At 54.3% G+C, this 3,268-nt stretch overlaps 1 long non-coding RNA gene across 1 annotated transcript; it reads left to right on the plus strand.

The window, feature by feature from the left end:
- Positions 1 to 207: 207 nt before the first annotated feature.
- LOC147582236 (uncharacterized) lies at positions 208 to 2,949 on the plus strand. Its single transcript, XR_015248875.1, has 2 exons — positions 208 to 1,816; positions 2,525 to 2,949. It is a non-coding gene; the product is annotated as an uncharacterized LOC147582236 (long non-coding RNA).
- Positions 2,950 to 3,268: the final 319 nt, after the last annotated feature.

Consider the following 3,268-nt stretch of genomic DNA (forward strand, 5'->3'; position numbering starts at 1 on the left):
CATATTTTATTCTCAAAAAAAAAAAATCTTTGAGGTGATGAACTGCTCAATATTTGGAATAAAAGAGCCAGTCTTTTCTGATGCCTTTGGTGCAATACTGAGCCTCCGTGTGCACTTGGGAGGGAGTAGAGGGGAGGGGCCGGTGTCTGGGGCTCGCCCTACCCCGGTGGAAGGGACTCGAGAGCTGGGTGGGCTGGGTTAGTAACTGACGCTCAACACAAGCAGATGCTGGGATATTTAAGGTAGAAGAACATTACCTTCTGGGTGCATAGACCAGATAGAGGAGGGCGGGCTGTGGGTGGGTTAGTTTGCACGTTACAGGCAGGCTCTGCCTGGGCCCCTTGCTACCTCTCGGTAGTGGCTAAGCCGGTCTCTCCCCCAGGAGGGGTTTTAAGATGTCAAAACGCTAATAATATACAGAAAACAAATGTGTAGACTATACATGTTCCCTTGCCCGCATTCACCGTCCTCAATTTGGACGCTCGTCTGTGGTATACCCGATTCGTTTTTCATTTTGAATGAGTCAGGCCGCGCCCTTGACTAGTTGACCCAGATCCCTTGAACGCCGTCGTTTTTCCTGATTGGATTTTGCGCGTCGTTGGCATGCCTGAGACAGCCCGCCGATTTGCCTGGATCAGCCCGGGTGTTTGGGGACAAATGTTTACGAGTATTGGTCCCCACATGGGTAAAAGATGGATCCCCGGCGCCCCCCTGAGCTTCTCATGAAGCGAGAGCCAAGCGGGCCATCCGGGCGTCTTCGGGTTAATGCTTGTGTATCTTAAAAACACAACAAGCCCTCTCGTGCCCTGGAACATCACCGATTGATTGCCACCACTGATTTCAGACCGTGTAGGCTCTCTTATCGCGTAGAATCAAAATCCGCGTGAACTGGGGTCTTTGGGCCCGGTGGCCCCCCACCTGCTCCCGCCCTGGGCCACTCTTCCCTCAGTGATATACCCCTAGGCCATTCTGTCGGCATGCAGGCGGCTCTCACACATATGCTGGAAAAGCTCGTGCGGCCGCTTGAATTTTCCCAGGGTCTCAGCTGTAATCACCTGGAAGATTTAAAATACTTTGTATCTTGTCAGTTTGAAATCGACACACCCGCCCAGGCCCATGGCCCTTTTCAACCTGAGCGGGAGGGACATTGACATGGGGGGGGGCAGTGCCCACCCACGTGAGGCCTCAAAGTACCCTTTCCTATGAAAGGTCATGCGTGAGGCCCCTGGTGCATCGCTGGGACGGGAGAACAGTCGTGGAGGGAAGGTAGGCAGGCCTCGTCAAAATGAAAAACCACTGGAGTCTGAATCTCCTCGCAGCAGGAGCGTCCTTTGAACCGGCTGTTCCAGGAGCTGTGTCCTGTCACCCGGCACTCATTCCTCTTCCTCCCTTCGTACGTCTGTACTTTGTCTTCAGACCAGGGGGGGCGCTGAGTGGGAGCCATACTGCCCTGCTTCCGTGGGCCTGGGCCTGGGGTGGGGGGGCGGGTGGTGGAGAGGAGGGCATCCCCCGCCCCTGCCCTGAACAGAAGTGCTTAAGACACCATTAACGTCTCCCTCCTGCTTCGGATCCCTTTTCACACTCCGGTGACAACTAAAATTGGTGGTGAGGCCCCCCGTGCTCTGGCGGGAAGGCTTGGTGTCCACAGGAAGCCTGAACGTGACCTGATGGAAGTGATCGCCGGAAGTCAGCAGGCCCCGTATGGCCACCTGGGGGCACAATCAGGTTTGCTTTGGAGGCACAGCCTTTCAAAACCTGATCCCGGCGGCTTTGACAAAGGCCCCTCCGGCTGCTGCTTGTCTTGGAGACCAGCCAGGTGTGTTGACGGCCTGTGGGGAGGGGGGGGAGTGCCCCATGGGGAATGTTCAGGCACCGAGGTGCCTCCGGTCGGCACAGCCCAAGGTCAGACATCACCAACCAGCTCCGAGGAGGGAGCGGTTTGTGGCTGACTGTTGTCTGGGTCCAAGGACCGCGTAGATCCGCGGTTCTTAAAGCCTGCAGCTCCAGCACCCGGAGGCTTGTCAGAAATGCAAGTTCTTGGGCCCTACCCTAGACCCACTGAACCACACCAGGGGCGTGGGTCCCACGTCCCGTGCTAGTGAGTCCGGCCCAGGGTTCTGATGCGTGCTCAAGTTCCGGAGGACGCAGCTGAGGAGCAGATCCTTTCCGGGGGGGGGGGGGGGGGGGGGGGGCGCTGCTTGTGTAATGCACCAACCTGGCCTGGCCAGAGTGACAGGAGGGACCACCTGCAGGAGAGTGGCCCCTGGAAACCCAGTATGGGGGCTCGAGTGAGTCACAAGGTGTTGCGGTAACCCTTTGAGGCTCAGCCACCTTCCCCGGCATCTCTGTGGGCTGCTGGTGGCAGGCAGGGGACTCCGCCTGCCGAGCCGGCCCCGGGGCCGCCGGGTGCGTGTGAACAGCAGACCCGGGCCGTGCCCAGATTTGCTGATGGCTCCCTTCCTCCCCCAAATGGTGGGAGCCTGGAGGGGCTGTCCTGATGCCAGCTCTCTTTTCACTGCTGCAGGAAGTCCATTCAGCCCTGCATTGCCTTTAATGAGTTTTGCAAGCAAGTGGCCTCTTCCGGTGACTCACTCTGCCTTTTGTGCCCCGGAGATTGTGGTTTTAAGTTTCACTTTGGAAAGTAACCACCACTTCTGCTGCTTTCTCCGCTGCTGGAATCTGAACAAGTTACATTCATTTTGCAACAAAGAAATGTAAATGCAGGAGGGCCAGTCATATTTCTGCTCTGATTGTAAAAACATCCTTTTCCGAGACGGATGACAGAGCCAAGCTAAGAAGAAATGGTTTCTATGGTTCGCAAGTCACACGTTCACTTTGGGAACTTCGTATTTTTCCTTCCAGACAGGCTTGATACTTTTGTTTTTGTTCTTTGTCTTCTGGATGCATATTTCAGGGATATCCTAAAAATAAACAGCGCTTGCTGACTCAGTGAGGTGGTTAACCTCTGATTTATTGAGAAGAGACTTAGTTCTGGACAAAAGTTTGTGTTCTCACGTTCACGCAGTGCACAAAACACGATGATTGATGGAGGTCATGTCTTCTACGGTAACGTTCTTGTCTGATTTTGCACAGAACTCAGTTTGTGGTATCTGAATAGATGCATTTCTTAGGATTAGAGGGGGTGCTAAGCGGACAGACCCCCAGACAGTACTTTTTTTTTCTCTCCAAATAACAAGGTCATCTTCAACACGTTGCAACAAACTGTATTATTTTTGTGTAATTTGACGTAGATAGGTACAAAGGTAAA

This window comes from Puma concolor, chromosome A3 (genome assembly GCF_028749965.1).
Source record: "Puma concolor isolate L17-30 chromosome A3, mPumCon1.1.hap2, whole genome shotgun sequence".
Lineage (NCBI taxonomy): Eukaryota > Metazoa > Chordata > Mammalia > Carnivora > Felidae > Puma > Puma concolor.